At 47.1% G+C, this 25,601-nt stretch overlaps 1 protein-coding gene across 15 annotated transcripts in view; it reads right to left on the reverse strand.

Annotated features, from left to right (window-relative positions):
- dtnba (dystrobrevin, beta a) overlaps window positions 1-25,601 on the reverse strand; it is a 694,100-nt gene that overhangs the window by 304,065 nt on the left and 364,434 nt on the right. The gene's annotated exons all lie outside the window — the stretch shown is intronic.

The following is a 25,601-nucleotide window of genomic DNA, read 5'->3' on the forward strand; positions in this document are numbered from 1 at the left end:
TACAGTATCTGTAGAGGCTTCCATCTTGACTGTTGCCTTGTGGGTAGCCTAGTGCCTCATGGGTAATGTAGTCTTAATATATATACAGCTGGGTAGTGTAGTCTTATACATACAGCTATATACAGCTCTATGGCTCCACCTAGTGTCCACTATAGAATGACATGTTATTGATTGTTACATCCCCCTTTCTTTGAGGTTTAACAAAATCAATATCAATCAACTTTTAAGAAAACAATAAAGATAATATCAGTAACACTTTTGTTAGTGCTCTATAAACATAAACATTTTCAAAACAGTCAACACATTTTCAAAGCTTTACATTGTACTCAAAGATTAAGTCTATCAGGCTCTTTTACTTCACGTGTGGATCTTCTCAACACGGGTAAGTCTGATGTGTCTTCATGAGATTGTTCTGGCAGTGAATGACAAGATGCAGTTGCGGCATTGTCATCAATCTGCTCTTGTATAGATCGAGGTCTCCTTGCGATCTTTGCTTGGAGAGGGTTTCAGTGTTTCCTTCACTCTTCATGCCATAACTCTCAATGTAGTCAATGCACTCTCGAAAAACTGCTGGCAGCTGGATCCCATCATACAGCATAGTCCTCTCAGCAGCCTCGGCTAATGGAACACCAAAGATTGGCCTGAGGAAAGAAGGAGTATCCACCGGAACTGCTTCCTGCTCTGGTGCAGGCTTCTTCTTTTTCTTTTTCTCTTTCCACTGCTTAACAACATCTGCTGCGGTTATATCTTTGGACTTTTTCTCCTTGTGTTTTTCCTCTTTGTGCTTTTCTCCCTTTGGCTTCTCTTTGACCTTAAAGTCTTTTTCTTTCTTCTTGGAGAAACTAGGCTTTTTGAAGACATGGATACCCTTTGGCCTTTTCATCCTTGATGGGCTCTCTGCTTCATCACCTGAGTCATCTGGTCTGCTTATGGCACAGTTTATACGGTAGACTCTCTTGACCAGTTCTAAGTCTTCACAAGCTTTGTCAACTAGTATCGAATCAAGTCTTTCAGCCACAACAGAAAACATGAGATGATGCACTTTGTCTTTGACTGTCACTTTAAGTCTGCATACACCTAAGCTATCTATTTTCTGTCCATTATAGCTCTTCAGTAGTACTGGCTTTTTCTGTATTTTGGGCTTTTCTTTCATATTTTTTATGTCACTCATACTGATTAAGTTTGCTTTTGCCCCAGTGTCCAGTTTCAATGTAACTAATGCTCCATTTATCTGCAGTGGGATCATCCATTTGTCCACTTTTACTGCATTGACTTTATGTTCAGCATTGTCCATTTCTGAGGGCTGCACATTTTCTGTATCTTTTTTGATATCGTCACATGACACCATTCCTACAAAAAATGTCTCACTTAAATCAGTGTCCTCAATCACATTAACTTGTTGCCCTTTCGTTGTTTTTACTTTTGAAAAGCATTGTTTGGCAAAGTGATTCTTTCCATTACACTTTGTGCACATTTTTCAAATGCTGGGCATTGTCTTAACTGGTGTTTGTAACCACAGCGTTTACAATTAAAAATTTCATCCTCCGATTGCTTTTCATTTCTGTTCTGCCCACGTTTCTGCCCCTTGTAGGACACAGCACCGACAGCAGCGTTATCACTCATTACAACCGCATCATTATTGATTTCACTGAAAGTCTTCGCGTGCTTTCGAGCTAGCTCGCTGGCTTGGCATATTTTCACCGCATTTTCCAAATTTAGTTCGGTTTCTCTCAACAGACGTTCCATGACTTTTTTATCATGAATACCAAACACAATCTGGTCACGAATCATGGATGCTTTGAGCTCAGAGAAATTACATGTCTGTGCTTTCAGTTTCAGATCAGTTATAAAGCTATCAAAAGTCTCATTTTGTTGCTGTGTCCGAGAACGGAAGATGTATCTTTCATACATCGCATTCTTTTTGGGAGAGCAATGTGCATCAAATTTTTTTAGCACATCTTCTAATTTTTCTCTGTTCTCCGCTGGATTAAATACAAATGTATTAAATACCTCTATCGCCTGTGGGCCTGCAACCGTGAGCAGCAACGCTATCTTCCTTGCGTCTGGCTTCGTACCGAATCCGATGGCTGCAATGTAGAGTTCGAATTGTTGTTTAAAAGTCTGCCAATTGTAGTCGATTTTTTCTGTGAGTTTCAAACGCTCTGGTGGCTTCAAATTCTCCATGTCGCTTTTCACAATTTTCAGCAGATCTTCACCACCCTGGTACCATCTTATGTTCATTAATAACTAGACATTCTTATTATGAACACAGCTAGCTTTTGCTAGTTACTTTATTGAGCACATGTGGACTGGTACAGTATCTGTAGAGGCTTCCATCGTGACTGTTGCCTTGTGGGTAGCCTAGTGCCTCATGGGTAATGTAGTCTTAATATATATACACAGCTGGGTAGTGTAGTCTTATACATACAGCTATATACAGCTCTACGGCTCCACCTAGTGTCCACTATAGAATGACATGTTATTGATCGTTACACCACCCTTTCTCCATAGCCCTGCAAAAAATTTTCCTTCAGGTACTTATCCAATTCCCTTCTAAAGGCCATGACTGAATCTGCCTCTACCACTCTTTCCGGCAGTGCATTCCAGATCCTAACCACTCGCTGCATAAAAAAGTTTTTCCTCATGTCACCTTTGGTTCTTCTGCCAATCACCTTAAATCTGTGTCCTCTGGTTCTCGACCCTTCTGCCAATGGGAACAGTTTCTCTAGCTACTCTGTCTAGACCCTCATGATTTTGCACACCTCTATCACATCTCCTCTCAATCTTCTCGGCGCTAAGGAGAACAACCCCAGCTTCTCCAGTGTATCCACATAACTGAAGTCCCCCATTCCTGGAACCATTCTTGTAAATATTTTTCACCCTCTCTAAGGCCTTCACATCCTTCCTAAAGTGCGGTGCCCAGAATTGGACACAATACTCCAGTTGAAGCCGAACCAGTGTTTTATAAAGGTTCATCATAGCTTCCTTGCTTTTGTACTCTATGGGCTGGATTTTATCAATGGAGGCATGTAGGAGGCGGGACTCCCACTTTTGGGGTTGTAGTTCCGCCTCCATCGAGTTGTGGCCAACCCACACGATTTTCCCTGATTGACTTTGTTGAGCCTGCCCAGCAGGCTCAGCAGGCCAATTAAGGGCCACCCGGCAACAGGTGATGTCACAGATTGACATTTCATCTGTCAAGAGCTTTTGACAGATGAAATATCAGCGTTTAACAGCTCTTTGAAGCTGTCAAACACTGGCAATCTGTACTCTAAGTTAATTCCTTCCTCTCAGGCTGATTTAGAGATCTCTCCAGAACAGAAAGCAGAGGCTGCAGATTTTGACAGCTCGCAGCCATTCTGCTTTCTGTGCCGGTGAGATGAGGGACTCCTGAGACCTGAAGGAAGGAAGGCTGCATTACGAAGTAAAGGTAAGTAAAACTTCTTTAAACACTTTACACACACCAAACACACTTACCTCTGCACTCATGCACCCACCACTCACCTGAACACCAGACATCTCGAACCCTCCAAGCCCTTCAGCCCGACGGTCCGCCTCGCTAACTTGGCATGGTTTGGAGCCGTCGGGAATCCCACACCTCAGGGATAAAAATAGGGATTAGGCTAATAACTGCCTGTTAACAGGCAGTAAATTGGCACTAATCCCCTTCCCGCCTCGGGAAGGCGGCTCCCAGCACAGGTCGGATACCCGCCTCTTGCGAAGCTGGCACGGAGGCGGGTTGGGGGCGGGATGGGTTTGTGCCCCCCGATTTCACGATTTTAACCCCCCACACGCCTCCAATCTCGCCTCCACGGCCCGATGAAATTCGAGCCCTATGCCTCTATTTATGAAGCCCAGGATCCCATATGCTTTTTAACCGCTTTCTCAACCTGCCCTGCCACCTTGAACGATTTGTACACAAATACCCCAGGTCTCTCTGTTCATGCACTCCCTTTAGAATTGTACCCTTTAGTTTATATTGCCGCTCCTTGTTCTTCCTACCAAAATGTATCACTTCGCACTTTTCTGTGTTAAATTTCATGTTGCGTTTCATCCCATTCCATCAGCCTGTCTATGTCCTCTTGAAGTCTATCACTATCCTCCTCACTGTTCACTATATTTACAAGTATTGCGTCTTCTGCAAATTTTGAAATTTTGCTCTGTATTTATTAATATATATCAAGAAAGGCAGTGGTTCTAGTACCGACCCCTGGGGAACACCAGTGTGTACCTTCCTCCAGTCCGATAAACAACCATTCACCACTACTCTTTTCCCTGTCACTTAGCCAATTTTGCATCCATGCTGCCACTGTCCCTCTTATTCCATGGGCTTCAGCTTTGCTGGCAAGCCTATTATGTGGCACTTTATCAAACGCCTTTTGGAAGTCCATGGACACCACATCCACCGCACTGCCCATATCAATCCTCTCTGTTACCTCATCAAAAAACTCAATCAAGTTAGTTAAACACGATTTGCCTTTAACAAACCCGTGCTGGCTTTCCTTAATTAATCCACACTTGTCCAAGTGATTGTTAATTTTGTCCCAGATTATCATTTCTAAAAGCTTCCCCACTACCGAGGTTAACCTGACTGGCTTGTAGTTGCTGGGTTTATCCTTACACCCTTTTTTGACTGCAATTCTCCAGTCCTCTGGCACCACCCCCATATCTAGGGAGGATTGGAAGATTATGGCCAGTACCTCCGCAATTTCCACCTTTACTTCCCTCAGCATCCTAGGGTGCATCCCATCCGGTCCTGGTGACTTATCTACTTTAAATTCAGACAGCCTTTCTAGTACCTCTTCATCATCAATTTTTATCCCACCCAGTATCTCAACTACCTCCTCTTTCACTATGAATTTGGCAGCATCTTCTTTCTTCCTAAAGACAGATGCAAAGTACTCATTTAGCACCTCAGCCATGCCCTCTGCCTCCATGCGTAGGTCTCCATTTTGGTCCCTCATCGGTCCCACCCCTGCTCTTACTATCCGTTTACTATTTATATGCCTATAGAAGACTTTGGATTCCCTTTTATGTTAGCTGCTAATCTATTCTCATATACTCTCTCTTTGCCCCTCTTATTTTCTTTTTCACTTCCCCTCTGAAATTTCTATATTCAGCCTGGTTCTCACTTGTATTCTCAACCTGGCATCTGTCATATGTCCCCTTTTTCTGCTTCATCTTACACTCTATGGGGGAGAAATTCGGTGGAGCCGCAAATGGGGCGCCCAGCTCGCCTGGGTGCCGGAATTACCGCTGCGATCAGAGCAGTTGCGACCGCCAGAAATTCAACTTGTGCGCCCCAAGAGGGACACGGGGCGCTGCTCGAGGCGCTCCGCGTCCCTCTTAGGGCGCTGAAACTGAATATCACAGCGCAACGTGCCGCAGCGCCACACGCTGCAGCACAGTGCACTGCGGTACTGCAGGCCTTCCTCCCATTCTTAAGGGTGAGGGGCCTGCACCAGCGCGATCAGAGATCGTGAGTGCCAGCAAAAGAGCCCGGCACCGAGGAGAAGTGCCGGGCTCTCAGAAAACAGCCGGCACTGCCGCGGGGGGAGATCAGGAGGCCAGGGACGGAGGTGCTGGCAGGCGGCCGCCGAACAAAACACCCGCCCCGCACCTCCACCTTAATTTGCGCCACTCCCGCCACAGGTAGGCCCCGTGAACCAGGCGTGATTTGCGAACGGCGCTACAGAGGCGGGCGCTACCAAATATCGCGATCGGGGCGGTAGCGGGGTGCTGCGCACACCGATGACGTCATCGGTTGTGGCGCAGCGCAACAGGCTAACACCGCCATTAGCGTCCCAGCTAAATATCGCGGGAGGCGTGGCCAGTGGCGCTAAAGCCACTGAGTGCCCTCTTTAGGTGCTAACTGGTGGCGCAGCCCACCGAATTTCTAGGCCTATCTCTTTTGTCATCCAGGGAGCTCTGGCTTTGGTTGCCTTACCTTTATCCTTCGTGGGAATGTACCTCGACTGCGCCCGAACGATCTCCTCTTTAAAGGCAGCCCATTGCTCAATTACAGTTTTGCCTGCCAATCTTTGATTCCATAGATACATAGATACATAGAGATAGGAACAGGAGTAGGCCATTCGGCCCTTCGAGCCTGCTCCGCCATTCAATGAGATCATGGCTGATCTTCGTCTGAGATCATAGCTGATCTTACCAGTTCAGTACCCCGTCCCCGCCTTTTCTCCGTAACCCTTAATCCCCTTAGCCTTCAGAAATATATCCAATTCTCTCTTGAAAATATTTATTGAATTAGCCTTCACAGCCCTCTGTGGCAGGGAATTCCACAGGCTCACCACTCTTTGAGTGAAGAAATTCTTCCTCATCTCTGTTTTAAATGATTTGCCCGCTATTTTTAGACTGTGGCCCCTGGTTCTGTGCTCCCCGGCCATTGGAAACATTCTCTCTGAATTCAGCCTGTCCAGGCCTGCCATAATTTTATATGTTTCGATGAGATCCCCTCTCAATCTTCTAAACTCCAGTGAGTACAAGCCCAAACTATTTAATCTCTCTTCGTAGGTCATTCCCGCCATTCCAGGTATCAGCCTGGTGAATCGCCGTTGCACTCTTTCCATGGCAAGAACATCCTTCCGCAGATGGGGCGACCAAAACTGTACACAATACTCCAGATGCGGTCTCACCAGCACCTTGTACAGCTGTAGTAAGGTATCCCTATTCCTATACTCGAACCCCCTTGATATGAAGGCCAACATACCATTTGCCTTCTTAATCGCCTGTTGCACCTGCATGCTCTCCTTCAGTGACTGGTGCACAAGAACACCCAGGTCCCTCTGCACTTCCCCATCTCCCAATCTATTGCCATTTAGATAATAATCTACCCTCCTGTTTTTACCCCCAAAGTGGATAACCTCGCATTTATCCACATTATAGTGCATCTGCCACGTATCCGCCCATTCCCCCAACCTGTCCAAATCACACTGTAGCCTCCTGACATCCTCATCAGAGCCCACCCCTCCTCCTAGTTTAGTGTCGTCAGCGAATTTGGAAATATTGCATCCAATTCCCTGATCCAGATCATTTATATATATTGTGAACAGCTGGGGTCCCAGGACAGATCCTTGCGGCACCCCGCTGGTCACTGCCTGCCACTCCGAAAACGAGCCGTTTATTCCAACTCTCTGTTTTCTATCCGCCAGCCAGTTCTCTATCCACGTTAATACTTTGCCCCCAATCCCATGAGCCTTAATTTTGCATGATAATCTTTTGTGTGGAACCTTATCGAAGGCTTTCTGGAAGTCAAGGTACACCACATCCACTGGCTCTCCCCCATCTATTCTACCAGTTACCTCCTCAAAAAATTCCAGCAGATTAGTCAAACACGATTTACCCTTTGTAAATCCATGTTGACTCTGTCCGATCCTTTCCCCATTTGTCAAGTGCTCCGCTATTTTATCCTTAATAATGGACTCTAGCATTTTGCCCACAACCGATGTAAGGCTTACTGGTCTATAATTCCCTGCTTTCTCTCTACCCCCCTTTTTAAATATTGGGGTAACATTAGCTACCCTCCAATCCACGGGTACTGTTCCCGAGTCAATGGAGTTCCGGAAGATGATCCTTAGAGCATCTGCTATCTCCAGGGCCACCTCCTTAAGTACCCTAGGATGTAGTTTATCAGGCCCTGGGGATTTGTCGGCCTTCAGTCCCCTCAACTTACCCAACACCATATCCCTAGAGATACTAATTTCTGTCAGCTCCTCCCTCTCATTAGTCCCTATGTTTGCCGATATTCCTGGGAGGTTATTTGTGTCCTCCTTTGTGAATACAGAACCAAAGTATGAGTTTAATTGGTCTGCCATTTCCTTATTCTCCATTATATATTCTCCCGAATCGGACTGCAAGGGACCGACTTGGGATTTTACCAGTCTTTTCCTCCTGATATACCGATAAAAGCTTTTGCAGTCTGTCTTTATGTTTGCTGCAAGTTTACTTTCGTATTCTATTTTCCCCTTCCTGATTAATCCCTTTGTCCTCTTTTGCTGTATCCTGTACTGCCCCCAATCTTCCGGTCTGGTGCTTTTTTTTGCCAGTTGATATGCCCTTTTTTTTGATTTTATGCTGTCCCTAATTTCCCTCGTTATCCACGGTTGAGTCACCTTTTTAGGTTTATTTTTATGCCAAACCGGTATAAACATGTTCTGGAATTCTTCCATTCTATCTTTGAATGCTTGCCATTGTCTATCCACTGTCAATCCCCTCCAATTTACCCGGGCCAGATCCATTCTCAATCCACTGAAATTGGCCTTCCTCCAATTAAGTATTTTTACTCTAGATTGCTCCCTGTCCTTTTCCATAGCTAATCTAAACCTTATGATACTATGATCACGGTTTCCTAAATGTTCCCCGACTGACACTTGCTCCACTTGACCTACCTCATTCCCCAGAACCAGATCCAGCAATGCCTCCTTCCTCATTGGCCCGGAAATGTACTGATCAAGAAAGTTCTCCTGAACACAATTCAGAAATTCTTCCCCCTCTCTGCCCTTTACACTATTACTATCCCAGTCCATATTAGGACAATTGAGGTCCCCCATTATCACTGCTCTATAGTTCTTGTACCTCTCTGTAATTTCCCTGCAAATTTGCTGCTCTATATCCTTCCCACTAGTTGGCAACCTATAGAATACACCTAGTAGTGTAATGGCACCTCTATTTTTTCTCAACTCAAACCAAATATATTCTGTCCTTGACCCCTCCAGGACATCATCTCTCTCCAGCACTGTAATATTCTCCTTAATCAATACTGCCACCCCACCTGCTTTCTTCCCTTCCCTATCTTTCCTGAACACTTTATATCCAGGAATATTTAGTATCCAATCCTGCCCTTTTTTGAGCCAGTCTCAGTTATCGCCACATCATCATATTCTCATGTGGCTATTTGCACCTGCAGCTCACCAACCTTATTTACCATGCTTCATACATTCACACACCACGTGTATCCCTCACCACCCTCATCTTTCTACCCCTCTTCAACACCACTTCCTTCTGTGTCCACTCTTGGAAAAACCTCTCTAAGTCACAGAACTGTACTTTCAAACTATCTTGCCTTTAGCCTTCCATGTGCACAATGTATCTGCAGCTGTCAATCTGCTAAACTATCCCTTACATCCACCTTTGATGCACATGAGCCCAGTGAAATCTTTACTCTCTCCCATCCTGGTCGTTCTCCCAGTATGGTCCCCGTCTTCGCTCCCTCAGGTTCAAGGGATGCAGACTACAGTGTATCTGATGCCCAAATGGTTTCACCATCCATTACCAGATCTGACTGGACCTCATCCAGCCTATTTGGCCGCACTCTACTTCCCAACAAGTGGGTTAAGTTAAAATTGCCCCCATGGTGTCAGCTTCCACAAGTACACTGATGACACCCAGCTCTATGTCTCCACCACCTCTTTTGAGCCCTCCACTACCTCTGTACTGTCAGACTTCTTGTCCAACATGTAGTCTTGGATGAGCTACAATTTCCTCCAATTATACATTAGAAAGACCAAAGTCATCGTCTTCAGCCCCCAGCACAAGCTACATACCATTCCCACCAATTCCATTCCCCTCCTTGGCCACTGTCTCAGGTTGAACCAAACCTTTTGCAACCTTGTTGTCCTATTTGTTCCCATATCCCCTCCATCACAAAGACGGTTTATTTACACCTCCATAATATTACCCACCTCTGCCCTGCCTCAGCACATTTGCTGTTGAAACTCTCATCCATGCCATTTTCACTTTCAGACTTGACTATTCTGTCAAGACACCACACACTGAATGGCCTCCTTCTGTGCTGTATGATTCTATAGCAGGAGAGTGGGACTAATTGGATAGCACTTTCAAAGAACCAGCACAGGCACAATGGGGCAAATGGCCTCTATCTGTGCTGTTTGATTCTATGACTTCAGCTCCTGAGAGATATGATATTATTTGTGAGACCACTGCAAGAGTCAGTCTATCCACAAAGATGTCAGCTGCCAACCGACTCAACATTAAAATAGAAACTTCAGCGAGGCTTCTATTCATGTCTCCCAGACTGCAAAATGGCACCAATTTCTGAAAATGTAGGGACTATCGTTTTTGTAGGTCTGGTTTTGTAAAGATAATATCTAGGATAATTTCAACTATGACTTCTCTAGGATCAGTAGGAGGCACTGCTGAGGAAAACCAGTGTCTGCTCTTCAATGGATTTTGCCCCAAAAAAAGTTGTCTTAACAAAAGGAGTAATTTCACCCTTTCATATTCAAATGAAAGCCAATAGTGACTTCCAATGGCCAAAGACCTTGAGAATTGAATAGAAGATTACAAATGTTACCAGCTCTTTCTTTATCTTTTGCTGTCACCTATTTTACTGGGGAACAGCACCTGAATGATGGTAGGTTAATTGTTTCAAGACAGATTTAGGTTAGCAGTGCTCATTTTTCCAATCTGTTACTGTATGACTTTAAACAAAAGGATTTGTAAATGTACAATAAAACTGTCTATTGGAATAATCTTAGAACTCTTCTTTTGAAGAAGTTTATTCATTCTTTCAAGGTCCATGAAGACTCCTCTTCTGGTCCCCTCCCCCATCATTTTTGGGATTACAAAATAGCAGGAGTAGAAGGTGCTCCTTTGCTTGAGGCCAGTAATAAATCAACTTTCTTCCTCATGTAGCTCATATAAGGAGGCTGCCTCAACTACAATTAATATAACAACTTTTTCAACTGCTGGAGTTACTTCTTTGTCCTTCCCTGGAAATATTGACAATCTTGCACAACACAAGGTTATGCTTTGATGGACACCACCGAGGATGCAGCTTGCATCCAGCAACAAGACCTACCTGTAGACCTGATATCTCCCTCCTATGTTCCTGGGGAACACTCAGGGTCAAGAAAGATTGTGGAGAGATAAAACTGGGTGTACATGTAGAAGCGGATTCCATGTCTGCAGATGATGTCTGCAAGGGCAGCACGTACATGAGGAAGAGGAGGGGACCAAAGATAGATCCTTTGGAAACTCTGCAGGTGATAATGTGGGGATGAGAAAGAAAACCATTGCGAGAGATGCTCTAGCTAAGATTAGATAAGTCGTGTTGGAACAAAGCAATGGCAGATGGAGCTGGACAACGAATGTGAGGCACTGGAGGTGAATGGTATGGTCAATAATGTTGAAAGCTGAAAACTGCTGATCTCGTTTACCTTGAACACACAAAAAAAGCTCAATCTGCTGAAATCGCTTAATCTTCTACTTTATGGTGAGTGTGAATATGTATGTATATCTATCTATATATATAAATAAAGGAATCGATCTGTCTGTCTGTCTATCTGTCCTCGGGTGTGCGTCTGTCCGGCTATGCGCTCGAAAGTTATACGGCGTACCTACGCGCACGTTACCTCCGAAGAAAGCTTACGCTTCCGGGACGCTCGTAAGCGTACTTACTTTTCGGTCGGACGAAAATTGTTCGCGCCTTATGCAAAAAACCTTCAAAATTAAACTCATTATCTGCTAGCATTGATTGACTGACGTCAAGGTTCGACCAATCCTGTGCCGTCACGATTGACCAATCCTACAGTACGGTCCCCTGATGGTTGGCCAATCGGTGTGTGTGTGTGTGGGCGGGACTAATCGTTTTCATCTCGGGGATGTGGCAGCCATTGTTTCACTGCCATGACTTCAGCTTCCAGCTCAAACTACTTTGAAAGTTAGTATCTCTTTTAAAAATAACATAAGATTTACCAAAAACCTTTTATAAGTACTTTCACTTTCATCTTTCAAGGTATTAAAAGGTAGAAATGTTGCCCGGCAGCAGATTCACAAAGGGACACAGACAGGGCCCAAAAGCCTGGGACTCGATTTAAAATGTTGCCCGGCAGCAGATTCACAGACAGGGCCCCAAAGCCTGGCACTCGATTTAAACCGCCCGGCCCAAAACAGCCCTGGCAAAGCCGGGCTCCCCCAGCTAGTATATATATATATATATATGTATATAACTAGCTGGAGTGCCCAGCGTTGCCGAGGCTTTTTCGAGGACATGTTGTTGTTGGAAGAGAGAGAGCGACTGGGGGGAAGAGAGAGAGCGACTGGGGGGAAGAGAGAGAGCGACTGGGGGGAAGAGAGAGCGCGACTGGGGGGAAGAGAGAGAGCGACTGGGGGGGAGAGAGCGACTGGGGGGGAAGAGAGAGAGCGACTGGGGGGGAAGAGAGAGAGCGACTGGGGGGGAAGAGAGAGAGCGACTGGGGGGGAAGAGAGAGAGCGACTGGGGGGAAGAGAGAGAGCGACTGGGGGGGAAGAGAGAGAGCGACGGGGGGAAGAGAGAGAGCGACGGTGGGGAAGAGAGAGAGCGACTGGGGGGAAGAGAGAGAGCGACTGGGGGGAAGAGAGAGAGCGACTGGGGGGAAGAGAGAGAGCGACTGGGGGGAAGAGAGAGAGCGACTGGGGGGAAGAGAGAGAGCGACTGGGGGGAAGAGAGAGAGCGACTGGGGGGGAAGAGAGAGAGCGACTGGGGGGAAGAGAGAGAGCGACTGGGGGGAAGAGAGAGAGCGACTGGGGGAAGAGAGAGAGCGACTGGGGGAAGAGAGAGAGCGACTGGGGGAAGAGAGAGAGCGACTGGGGGAAGAGAGAGAGCGACTGGGGGAAGAGAGAGAGCGACTGGGGGAAGAGCGAGAGCGACTGGGGGAAGAGCGAGAGCGACTGGGGGGAAGAGAGAGAGCGACTGGGGGGGAAGAGAGAGAGCGACTGGGGGGAAGAGAGAGAGCGACTGGGGGAAGGGAGAGAGCGACTGGGGGAAGAGAGAGAGCGACTGGGGGAAGAGAGAGAGCGACTGGGGGAAGAGAGAGAGCGACTGGGGGAAGAGAGAGAGCGACTGGGGGAAGAGAGCGACTGGGGGAAGAGAGAGAGCGACTGGGGGAAGAGAGAGAGCGACTGGGGGAAGAGAGAGAGCGACTGGGGGAAGAGAGAGAGCGACTGGGGGAAGAGAGAGAGCGACTGGGGGAAGAGAGAGAGCGACTGGGAGAAGAGAGAGAGCGACTGGGGGAAGAGAGAGAGCGACTGGGGGAAGAGAGAGAGCGACTGGGGGGAAGAGAGAGAGCGACTGGGGGGAAGAGAGAGAGCGACTGGGGGGAAGAGAGAGAGCGACTGGGGGGAAGAGAGAGAGCGACTGGGGGGAAGAGAGAGAGCGACTGGGGGGAAGAGAGAGAGCGACTGGGGGGAAGAGAGAGAGCGACTGGGGGGAAGAGAGAGAGCGACTGGGGGAAGAGAGAGAGCGACTGGGGGGAAGAGAGAGAGCGACTGGGGGAAGAGAGAGAGCGACTGGGGGAAGAGAGAGAGCGACTGGGGGAAGAGAGAGAGCGACTGGGGGAAGAGAGAGAGCGACTGGGGGAAGAGCGAGAGCGACTGGGGGGAAGAGAGAGAGCGACTGGGGGGAAGAGAGAGAGCGACTGGGGGGAAGAGAGAGAGCGACTGGGGGGAAGAGAGAGAGCGACTGGGGGGAAGAGAGAGCGCGACTGGGGGGAAGAGAGAGCGCGACTGGGGGGAAGAGAGAGAGCGACTGGGGGAAGAGAGAGAGCGACTGGGGGAAGGGAGAGAGCGACTGGGGGAAGGGAGAGAGCGACTGGGGGAAGAGACAGAGCGACTGGGGGAAGAGAGAGAGCGACTGGGGGAAGAGAGAGAGCGACTGGGAGAAGAGAGAGAGCGACTGGGGGAAGAGAGAGAGCGACTGGGGGAAGAGAGAGAGCGACTGGGGGAAGAGAGAGAGCGACTGGGGGAAGAGAGAGCGCGACTGGGGGGAGAGAGCGACTGGGGGGAAGAGAGAGAGCGACTGGGGGGGAAGAGAGAGAGCGACTGGGGGGGAAGAGAGAGAGCGACTGGGGGGGAAGAGAGAGAGCGACTGGGGGGGAAGAGAGAGAGCGACTGGGGGGGAAGAGAGAGAGCGACTGGGGGGGAAGAGAGAGAGCGACTGGGGGGGAAGAGAGAGAGCGACTGGGGGGGAAGAGAGAGAGCGACTGGGGGGGAAGAGAGAGAGCGACTGGGGGGGAAGAGAGAGAGCGACTGGGGGGAAGAGAGAGAGCGACTGGGGGGGAAGAGAGAGAGCGACTGGGGGGGAAGAGAGAGAGCGACTGGGGGGAAGAGAGAGAGCGACTGAGGGGAAGGGGGGAGGAAGGGCAAGGGGGAGGAAGGGGAAGGGGGAGGGGCGGGAGTGGGGGAAGGGGTGTGGGGGGGAAGGGGGAAGAAAGGGAGGGGGGAAGAAAGGGAGGGTGGAGCTAGCAGACCCTTTCCCCTCTGCCGGCGATGGCTCCGCGGAAGTCCGTGCCGCCCCACGCACTGACATGGCTCAGCCCGAGCGCCGGCCTCCCGAGCGTCAGCCTCCCGCCCTCCCGAGCACCGGCCTCCCGAACCCCGCCCTCCCGAGCACTGGCCTCCCGAGCCCCGCGATCCCGCTCTCCCGAGCCCCGTGCTCTCCCGAGTCCCGCCCCCCGAGCGTCGCGCTCTCCCGAGCTCCGCCCCCCCCGAGCTCCGCCCTCCTGAGCCCCGCCCCCCGCCCGAGCCGGCTTCAAGACCAGAGAGAGAGACGCCGCCGCGCAACCTACCGCGTGAGGCCCGGCCGGACTCAAGTCGCGCTCCGGGCAGAAGTTGACGCGCGCGCTGACTCCCGCCCCGCCTGCCTTTACTAAGATGGTGGCGGTGGCGACGCTCGGCTCAGGCCCGCCCCCTCCAGCCTTCACAAAGATGGCGGCGATCGCAGGCCTTTTGTTGATCGCGACAGGTGCCTAGCTCGGGCGTGGCTGGGCAACAGAAGCCCAGGCTTCCAGGCCTGGAAAAACGGTGAAAGGTAGGAAAATTATAGAGGTTAGAGAAAAGATTTACAAATGAATTAACTTTTTAAAAAAACAATGTGTGTTTTAATAGCAACTTTTTTTTTGCTGGTAATGTAGATTTGAAAAGAAACACGCAGAAAGTGGGAAAAAGAAATGAACAATTTGGAATCAAGATGGCGGCCACTCACCTCATTTCAGAACGATAAGGCCCGCCCACACATGCACCGATTGGTCAACCGTCAGGTCACTGAAGTGTAGGATTGGTCAATCGTCCGATCACTCGACTCTAGAATGGCCCGCCTGCACACGCTACGAACCCGCCCCTGTGACGCAACGATTGGTCGACCGTCGGGTCGCTCGACTGCACGATTGGTCAACCTTGACGTCACTCAATGCTAATGAGCGGATAATGAGCGGAATTTTGAACGTTTTTTGTATACCGTGGGCACAAGTTTTGTCTCACCAAAACGTAAATACGCTTATGACCGTTCTGGAATCGTAAGCTTTATTTTGATGCAACGCATTTGTAGGTATGCTCTATAACTTGAGAGTGCATAGCCGGACAGACAGACAGAAGGACAGAAGTACCGCTTTTATATATAGACTAGCTGGAGTGCCCGGCGGTGCCGAGGCTTTTTTGAGGGCATGTTGTTGTTGGAAGAGAGAGAGCGAGCGACTGGGGGGGAAGAGAGAAAGCGACTGGGGGGAAGAGAGAGCGACTGGGGGGAAGGGAGAGAGCGACTGGGGGGAAGGGAGAGAGCGACTGGGGGGGAAGGGAGAGAGCGACTGGGGGGAAGGGAGAGAGCGACTGGGGGGAAGGGAGAGAGCGACTGGGGGGAAGAGAGAGAGCGACTGGGGGGAAGAGAGAGAGCGACTGGGGGGAAGAGAGAGAGCGACTGGGGGGAAGAGAGAGAGCGACTGGGGGGAAGAGAGAGAGCGACTGGGGGGAAGAGAGAGAGCGACTGGGGGGAAGGGAGAGAGCGACTGGGGGGAAGGGAGAGAGCGACTGGGGGGAAGGGAGAGAGCGACTGGGGGAAGAGAGAGAGCGACTGGGGGGAAGAGAGAGAGCGACTGGGGGGAAGAGAGAGAGCGACTGGGGGGAAGAGAGAGAGCGACTGGGGGGAAGAGAGAGAGCGACTGGGGGGGAAGAGAGAGAGCGACTGGGGGAAGAGAGAGAGCGACTGGGGGAAGAGAGCGAGCGACTGGGGGGAAGAGAGAGAGCGACGGGGGGGAAGAGAGAGAGCGACTGGGGGGAAGAGAGAGAGCGACTGGGGGGAAGAGAGAGAGCGACTGGGGGGAAGAGAGAGAGCGACTGGGGGGAAGAGAGAGAGCGACTGGGGGGAAGAGAGAGAGCGACTGGGGGGAAGAGAGAGAGCGACTGGGGGGAAGAGAGAGAGCGACTGGGGGGAAGAGAGAGAGCGACTGGGGGGAAGAGAGAGAGCGACTGGGGGGAAGAGAGAGAGCGACTGGGGGGAAGAGAGAGAGCGACTGGGGGGGAAGAGAGAGAGCGACTGGGGGGAAGAGAGAGAGCGACTGGGGGGAAGAGAGAGAGCGACTGGGGGGAAGAGAGAGAGCGACTGGGGGGAAGAGAGAGAGCGACTGGGGGGAAGAGAGAGAGCGACTGGGGGGAAGAGAGAGAGCGACTGGGGGGAAGAGAGAGAGCGACTGGGGGGAAGAGAGAGAGCGACTGGGGGGAAGAGAGAGCGCGACTGGGGGGAAGAGAGAGCGCGACTGGGGGGAAGAGAGAGAGCGACTGGGGGGAAGAGAGAGAGCGACTGGGGGGAAGAGAGAGAGCGACTGGGGGGAAGAGAGAGAGCGACTGGGGGGAAGAGAGAGAGCGACTGGGGGGAAGAGAGAGAGCGACTGGGGGGGAAGAGAGAGAGCGACTGGGAGAGGGGGAGGGGGAGTGCGGGGGGCGGGGGAGGGAGGGAGGGGGGAGAGAAGGGGGGAGGGAGGAGTGTGGGGGAGAGAAGGGGGAAGGGGGAGAGAAGGGGAAGGTGGGGAGGGGGGAGAGAAGGGGGGGAGGGGGGGAGAGAAGAGGGGGGAGAGAAGGTGGGGAGAGGGGAGGAGAGGGGTGGGGGGGGGAGGAGAGAGAGACACACAGAGGGAAGGAGGGAGGGCGAGTGGCCCGCGGGCGCAAATGGAGCCAAGCCCCGGGAACAGGCGTGAGCCGGCTTGAGGCTGTGAGAGACGGCCAGGCCTGGTTGCCGGAGTAACCCTTCCCCCCCTTCCGAGCCCCGGCCGCCCCGCCTCACACTCCCGAGCCCCGGCCGCCCCGCCCCGCACTCCCGCTCTCCCGAGAGCCCCGCCCCCCCCCCCGCCCCAGGCCCGGTTGCCAGAGTAACCCTTCCCCCCCCCTTCCGAGCCCTGGCCGCCCCGCACTCCCGAGCCCCGGCCGCCCCGCCACGCACTCCCGCTCTCCCGAGAGCCCCGCCCCCCCCCGCCCCAGGCCCGGTTGCCGGAGTAACCCTTCCCCCCCCTTCCGAGCCCTGGCCGCCCCGCACTCCCGAGCCCCGGCCGCCCCGCCCCGCACTCCCGAGCCCCGCCCCCCGTGAGCCCCCCGCTCTCCCGAGAGCCCCGCCCCCCCCGCCCGAGCCGGCTTCAAGTCCGCCGAGCGGGGAAGAGAGAGAGACGCCGCATCTCACCTGCTGGCTTCCCGCGCTCTGTGCCTCGGACTTCTCTGTATCGCCTGCTGCGCGCGCACCCTGTGCCTGTCCCGTGTCCCTCGCGGCCGACGCCGTTGCCCCGGGTAACGGGACGGGGGAGGGGGGGGGAGGTGAGGAGCTTACCACAAGCCGTGGAACAATTACCTAGCTCGGGCGTGGCTGGGCAGGAGAGCCCCAGGCTTTGAGGCCTTACAAAAACGGGGAAAGGTAGGAAAAAGAATCAGGTTACAGAAAATATTTACAAATGAATTAACTTTTTTTAAAAACAATTTAATAAAAGCAATTATTTTTTGCTGGCAATGTAGATTTGAAAAGAAACACGCAGAAAGTGGGAAAAAGAAATGAACAGTTTGGAGTCAAGATGGCGGCCACGCACCTCGGTTCAGAAGGATAAGGCCCACCCACACACGCACCGATTGGTCAACCGTCATGTCACTGAAGCGTAGGATTGGTCAATTGTCCTGTCACTCGACTCTAGGAGGGCCCGCACGCGCGACGAACCCGCCCCCGCGATGCAGTGATTGGTCGACCGTCGGGTCGCTCGACCGTACGATTGGTCGACCTCGATGTCACTCGATGCTAATGAGCGGATAATGAGTGGAATTTTGAACGTTTTTTGGATACCGCGGGCGCAATTTTTGTCTCACCGAAATGTAAATACGCTTATGACCGTTCTGGAATCGTAAGCTTTCTTTTGATGTAACGCACGTGTAGGTATGCTCTATAACTTTAGAGTGTATAGCCTGACAGACAGACAGACGGAAAGACAGACAGAATACCGCATATATAATATATAAGATAGATAGATAGATATATAAAAGACAACTAACCCACCACAGTCACAGAGAATGTTGTCTGTGATTCCAGCAGATTGAGCTTTTTCTTGTGTTCAAGGTAAAGGAGATTAGCAATTTGGAATGAAACAGTTTCCTATTTCAGAAACCTAGGATCAGCATCAAGCACTCCCAAGTCAAAGGAACAAGACTAACTGCAGAATAAAGCTCTCAACAGTGTACCTTCAAAGGACAAATGTCACCATTGGTAAATCTCTTAAAATACAGTAGAGATTTTATTTAAATAGTGTGAACTCTTATGATCAATGTCATTTTTTGAAATATTATCTTCATTTTAATAACTTCGAAAAAACAATTTGTATTACAGTTATACAATATCAATGTGACAGAGGCACCTGTGACAGTACTGTTAAAGCTAAACCATCTGTCAAGCCCTCAAATCAGGTTTCTATAATAGAACTGCTGAAGCACCACACATTCTACTCTCAAACAAACGTTAAACTTTCTGCTGCTGAATAATCAGAAACCCCACGAGGAGGCTAGCCTAATAACTAATGACTTAGCATTTAAACTGTACCTGTAATAATCACAAAAAGCATTATGTGGTCATGTTCACTTGCAAAATATTAATGGAATTTTAGAACAGTTTATGTAGCACGCTCCATATGGAAAGAAGCAGGTTGCTGTAATCCTCCAAAGAAAGAGAATAAATGCAGTTATTCTACTTTTAAATAACAGAGAATTGCAGCTAATCACAAGCCTGAATATCACAACACAATAATACAACACTGACAATGTGTTACACAGCCTGAGATCTTGTTGAATTTATTTCAAGTCTCCAGCAAATTCAGAATTTATACAATGATTGCCCTGCATCTTCCATCATTGTTATGTGCAATTACTTTGCATATTTCGTCTGCCATTTCAATGGGCTCACTGTGAAACCTTATCTTTCTATTGTATAACAATCATTAGCATGCCATCTAGCTGATCGCAAAACCAGTTATTTGGCAACATTACTTAATTTTTCAAAAACAGCTTCAGAGGTGGAAATGGACTGGCCATGAAGAGAAGATGAAGCACTCTGGTATTGAACAGCATTAAGAAAGGTCTATCTAACATTTCCAATGAATGATGTCAGATCCAATAACAATTTGTCGGAACATTTCCAGATCTTATGTGCTGTATAATTTAATGTAGTTGAATAATTTCTAATTTCAAAGGGCTGCTTATTTTTTTAAACAAATATTCCATTATGTCACAGAATAAATAGATGGTGTACAAACCAACTAAAAAGTAGCATTAATTGCACTATGAAATTAACTTTTAGTACTCAACTTACTTCTTTATTAGGATATAAATGACCATCGATGCTACTGTATGAATCCTTAACACAATAATATCCAATTCTTCTCTTCAAAACGTTAATGGAGGCATTTATCCATTTATTTTAAAGCAGGTTTACACCTCCATTGAAATAGCATAGAGAGGAACATGATAAGAGCATGTTAAACATTCAAAAAATAAAATGACCAACAGTAATTTCTGCCCTAATATCTTACCAAAGTTAGTCTGACGTCTGTCCTTTTCCTCCATCAAAAGAATTATGGAAGGAAGACAACTCACATTTTAATTCATCCTTCCTGATAAACCCGAATTGTTGCATAAATTATTCCAAGCTTTTCGTGTCCACTGCTCTAGGTCTGGCAGTCTATTCCACATGTTGATCACACTTGGTGCGAAGGAGAACTTCCTGATATCGGTCTCAAATTTACCTTTTACGAGTTAAACCTGTGTACCCCTGCCCTACCCTCACAGTTTACTTAAAAATATTATAGGTTTACCTTTTCCGTACCCTTACTAAGCTCAACATCCTATTGGTTTTGCTGATTGTTGCTCAGCCTTGGTTGGGCATGGTTAAAGTTGAGACTACCAAGACTCATTAGTCTCTTTTTACTTCATCCTTAGCTATTTCAACACCATTCATAGGATACATATGTGCAGCACTTTATACCATCTGAATTACATTTCATCTGAACATTGCTTTGTCCACTTCCATACTTTGTTCAATTAATTTCATTTTGAGTTGTCCCTCTTAGTTTGGTATTGTCTGCAAATTTGACTAATTTGCTTTGGGGGTCTGAATCCAAGGCATTGATGTCAAGGAATACTGTTTCTCCACTTTGACCTCCTGATCTGTCGGATCAATAGCTAGTGGCAGGTTGTTCACGTACATATTCTAATAAAAAGGGAAAGACTGCAGATGCTGGAGATCTGAAGCAAAAGCAGAAAATGTTGGAAACGCAGAGCAGGTTAGTCAGCATCTGTCGAACAAGCAGGCAAGTTTAGGATCTGAGTGTGGACCCTACTTCAAAACCATCAGCAGTTAAGAAATGTCCACACCTGAAACATAAACTTGTCTGTTCACTCCACAGATGCTGACTTGAATTGCTGTGTGTTTCTACCAATATCTTTTTTTGTTTCATATTCCAGTGGTTACATCAGAGCAGCAATGCTAAATATCTGAGAACAGTTTCACACTGGGATGTAGTTCCACAATCACATTATTCTCTGGTACCTTGCCTAAGTAGCCATTCTTCATGCGCATAGGCCTGCTATTCCTTCATGGGGTCATCAGGGTTGAGTCCTATCCTATCCTCACCTGGTGTTCACATAAGCATCATTCCAGCAAGTCATAGACCACAAGACATTTCAAGAACAGGAAAGGCAATACCTAACTAACAACCTGTCCATTTTTGATGAATCTTCACACCGCCTATCCAAATTCTCAAAATTTTCATCAATGCCTCCTCTTCCCAGAAACTTTATAGCACCTGCTTCAATGATCTTTATCTGGTTACTTTATTACCCTTTCGGTGAAAAAAAATCCATCGGATTCCCATTCTCACTCCTAACTTTCTACTTGTGCCCTCTCACATTTGAATCCTTTACCACAATTTGAGTCACATGATGTTGTTGATAATATCTGTTGTTGGAAATTGACAGCTCAACTTTCCTACATGTTTTAACCAGCATTGAATGGTGTGAATTAAATCATTGTGAACTGTTACGTGACTGGATTTTGCAGTGATACGCTTGCTCTTTGCTAGAATTAAGTTGAAACCAAGTAAAACATCAAACAATAAAACACATCTATCTCAGATGAGAGACACTTTAAAACTAAATATGTGGAAATATATTAAACAAATTGGTCAGTAATAATTACAATTTAAAAAATATATCTTCATGTGCTACATTCAAACTCACTACCAGAATTACAAGTGTCACACATCATCAATTGACACCCGCAAACAATTTCATTCTATTCTCATAGCAACCTTCCAACAACCTAAATGCACCATGGAAATAGAGTGCACCTCAATGCCCATCACAATATGAAACACACACAAACAGCAATAAACACAATGGATTTCAATGCTGAGTCATAGGGTAGTGGTCAAGGGCAGGAACCCAGGATGCTCTCCCCTCCGTAACCCAGGAAACTCTGAGGTCAGGGTTCGATCCTTGGATATCTCAGTTCTATATGGCTCAGAGTCACGCTGGGGAGCAACTTCAAAACTGAGCCATCGAGGGAGCTGTTAATAGTACCTGTGGCAAAAATAGGAACTGTTGTCTTTAGCTGTATCTAGTCTTAAATATCCGAGGTTTGAGTACAAAATCATGGATAAGAGAAATATTGAGTGAACCGAGTAACTGAGAAAGGATTTTCTTTGATGAAGGAACAGTATGTTTAACATGTGAATGGCTGCAACTTTGACAGTATGTAATTTCTGATTGTGGTTTGGTGTGAAAGCAGTCTGGCAGGAAAGTGTGAAGGTCGCTGTGTGTTACAAGCCATTATCCCATTGCATATCAAGGTGTGAAGTCAGCTAACAATTTTCTTCCTTGATTGTTCCGAAAGAAATCACTTTACATCAATCTTTACAGAATAAGTATCACAGTTCTAGCTGCTAGTCTTCAGTTGTAGCAAAGACATACTTGACTTCATGGGTACTAGAAGCTCAGATATGCTCCGTATAACATCGCATTGCAAAAGGTACACTTTGACACTGTGGGAATGTGCATCAAAGATAGTGCTGTCAACTGATTCCTCCAAAAGGGTTGTTACATTCCAAGATGTAAACATAGAGTGTATTAATCCCTGATGTGCACCAATTCCAGTTCTCCAATATAAATATTGTGCTGTTTAGTATTTTGCCAATGCATTTTTGATTCTGTTATTTTATTTTTTAATTGATCTGGTTTAGCATGTGTAAAGCAGTCTAACAATGTGATATGTTCTGTTCTCTTAAGTGATAGGAGATAAATGGATATTCTACATTTTCCCCAGTAAGTAAGTTACCACAATCAGGGCTAATTGTTAGACCTGAGTAATGCTAGTTTAAAAATGGAAGCAGCTCTTTTCATTAATTACAAAATGATGGATCAGCATCACAGTGACAAAGGATTCTCTTTCATGGCAGGAGAGCACATCTAAAATACAGCAGAGAATAACGACAGAGGTTTCATATCACAGGAGACCACAGTCTGCTTATGGAAACCACAAGGGAAATTCTAAACTATAAAGGCTGGTAAAATAACAGCGTGTTAACAATGCATGCCGTTATTAACACACAAATCGGCCAGTACATTCAGGTGATTAAGAGATATGGCATAAGTTACGAATCTCTAGAGCATGCTGGCCAATTTACGTCGCTCAACCATTTGCTTCGCACAAATGGCATCTCGCCCTTTGCCTCCCTGTTATTTTTAAGAACTTGCTAGATTTGCACATTAATTGCCCATTAAACTCGCCACAGAAAGTTAAGTCTGGTGTAAGAGTGTAAATACCCTTATAACGATGTGATAATTGTTGATGCAATGCCAATCAACCTCTCTGGCCCAGAAAGAGAACAGTTTAAATTGTAAAATCTCATTCGTGCATGTAGTCAATTGTTGTCAAGAGGTTTAAAAAGTAAAAGATTTTTCTTGCGTTTCCTTTCTGTTTCTTTTTCTCTTTCTCTTAATCCAATCTTTCTTTCCCTCGCTTTATTTCTCTTTCTGTACCTGATCTGATTCGAGTTCACCGTCCTTCTCTGTCATTCCTTTGTTTCTTTCTCGATTCTTAAATCTCATTGGTTAAGGAGATAAACTGTTGGTCCCACTGTTCACTGAGGTCCCAGATGCCCCGGTGTCCTTGCCGTGCCGTTATCAGCTCACACTTCCAGGAAGATATGGCGCGAAGGGTACAGAGAAAAGTCTAATGGCACGCGCCGCCACGAGATGTCCCGCTCCAGCAAGATCCAGCCCAGTCTGTTTTGTGTAAGCTCCAAACTGTTCCAAAGCCTAACCTTGTGCATTATTCCTTAAAAACTGAACTCTACAGATGCTCTGAACTAACAAGGGAATCTCTTTAACCTCAGTCTTCATTCAAATTAGCAATAAACAAAACTCTCATATAGTTGTGCGGTACTAAAAAACAATTCTATTTAATTGATTTAATCAACGCTAACAGATGAAATATATATTTTAAATATTGAAATTGACAGTTTTCCCATTTCCTTCAAAGCTGCCCTTAAAAAAATACATGGGCCCAGAAATTGTAGTCGGAGGCATACCTCCGGAGTATGCCTCCGACCCGCAAAACATTTACAAAATTCGCTGCTGGCGCCCAGGCTGCAAAGAGTTGCGGTCTGAGGCCTCGAGGAGGACGGCAGATTAATGGCCCAAGGTCAATGGAATCCCGAAATGTAAAAATTATACAATTAACAGAATTTTAATTTTAATCATAATTACCTTCATTCCACCAAACTCAATAAAAATTTAAGTTTTGATAATTTCATTAAAACTGTAATTCTTGCTAATATTTGCAAAAACTCATTTAATTAAGTTTAGCAAGGAGAACGCAATGACTTACTCAATATTTGGATGATGCTATTACTGTTCTTAGCTTTATTTTGATACAAATAAATTCCAGCTAATTCTCAACTCCGCAGGAGTCAATTCTACACTTCAAAATTTACTTCCACACATTTTAACTCTGATCAGCATATAAGTAAAACCACATCCAAAGACTGGCACTATTGTAACAGCATTCATATTGCAACACCAATCTGCCTTTGCTTGGCAAGGCTTGTTAAAGCCTCGTTAACAAGCTTTCAGAGAAAGTTGCAACAGGTGGGGAAAATCAGAAGGACCAGGTAGACATTAGCTCACCTGCTGATTTGAAGTAATTCAACAACGGAGCAGCTAAACTCTTTGGGACAGTATCTGTTCCAACTTGCATTTTACTGCAATTGTTACATTAACTGGTTCAATGTTGTTGATGATGGACAAAGGCTCCTGGGGAGTGCAGACTTCACTGTAAACTAAGCCTTCACCCCACAAACCACAGTTGACTTTTAAACGGTTCACCAGCACGATAGCAGCACTGGGTTCAGGGGCAGTTTGAACTGTTGAGCACTAAACTCCGACATGCTGCACAGTTCGATGTTTCATTCTCAGTTTGGGAAATCAAGTTGGATGTTTAAATCGCACAAGGAAACAATGTAGGTAATTTTTAAAACTTGTATTTCAATTTACTTTGGATTTCAAAACTTAGAAGTTGATTACATACATAAAAATAAATACTTTGGTTCTAATGCTAAAGTCTGGAAATTGTCAGGTCATTGAACCGAGCTGTACTTATTCTGCTGTTCTGCTTACCTTCCTAAATTTCTCTCTTTCCCAAACTGGATTAACATACTTGGCCATTACTTAACTCGTCAAATGGCTGTTGAACCACTTGAAAGGCACAAAATGAATATTGCAGACTCGTCTTGTTTAGGCAGGTTTCTACCAGCAAGGCGAACAAAATCACACATAGCAAACTCATCCAGTATAAAACTGAAGTTATGAGAATCACTATTAATTGTAAGTAAAATAAAGAAATAAACTGCAAGATTAATACTCCAGTTTCTAAAAGAAAAAATCATCACCCAATAACATTATTGGTTTAGCAAGAATTCTAGTTTGGTTGCTTCACTATTTTGCAGTATGTGAAAAGGGCTGTGCATGCTGGGTGAAATGTAATTTTCAAGATTGCGATCAGTAGATATGTTAGGTCAGGGTGTCAAGGAGCAAAGGTGCAAAATGGAGTTGAAGTGCAGATCAACCATGATCTATTTGATCAGTGGAACAGGCTTCAGGGGCTGAATGGCCTACACCTGATCTTACGTGGGTTGGATTTCATTCTCTCTTGTCTTTCCATTTATAAGGATGCCTGCTTCACAAGTATTGGTGTGGCCCTGTCTAGAAAGGTGAGCCTAAAGAATGATTGAGTTTTGTTTGTGTTG

This window comes from Somniosus microcephalus, chromosome 9 (assembly GCF_052327205.1).
Source record: "Somniosus microcephalus isolate GS21.2 chromosome 9, FLI_Smic_1.0, whole genome shotgun sequence".
NCBI classification, from domain to species: domain Eukaryota; kingdom Metazoa; phylum Chordata; class Chondrichthyes; order Squaliformes; family Somniosidae; genus Somniosus; species Somniosus microcephalus.